Raw genomic sequence first — 570 nt, 5'->3', positions numbered from 1 at the left:
GTGTGTGTGTGTGTGTGTGTATGTATGTGTGCATATATACACACACACAGGAGGTCCCATGTCCCCTTTTCTGGATGTGTGTGTCTGTATACACACACACACACACACACACACACAGAGGAAAGGACACAGGAATGTAAGTCTGTGTGTACATGCACATACATATGTGTATACATATATGCACATATATTATACATATACAGTATATGTGTGTGTGTATGTATGCATCTTATACACACACACGGACTCGCCGTCCCACGTCCGTGTGTGCGTACACACATTACATACAAAATCCCACACACCCGGTGGTGGGCGGAAGCCCCGGCACTGACGCCCGTCCGGGTATGCATGTAGATGTGCCCACACATGTATACGCACACGCACAGAGGGCCGGGCGGTCCCGCGCCCTTTTCTGTATGTGTGTCCACACAGGCGGGCACACTCCGCGAGCGAAGGCCCGCGCCCGCCCCGGAGCCCTGAGCTCGGCGTGCGGGAGCGCGGAGCAGCCTCCCCGGCAGCCGGCGCCCGGGACCCGCCTCCCTTTGTTCCCGCGGAGGCGGCTCGGAGGGA

The sequence above is a fragment of the Gavialis gangeticus genome, unplaced genomic scaffold, assembly GCF_001723915.1.
Source record: "Gavialis gangeticus isolate Ggan-Ray unplaced genomic scaffold, GavGan_comp1, whole genome shotgun sequence".
NCBI classification, from domain to species: Eukaryota; Metazoa; Chordata; order Crocodylia; family Gavialidae; genus Gavialis; species Gavialis gangeticus.
This window is presented reverse-complemented; position numbering follows the sequence as displayed.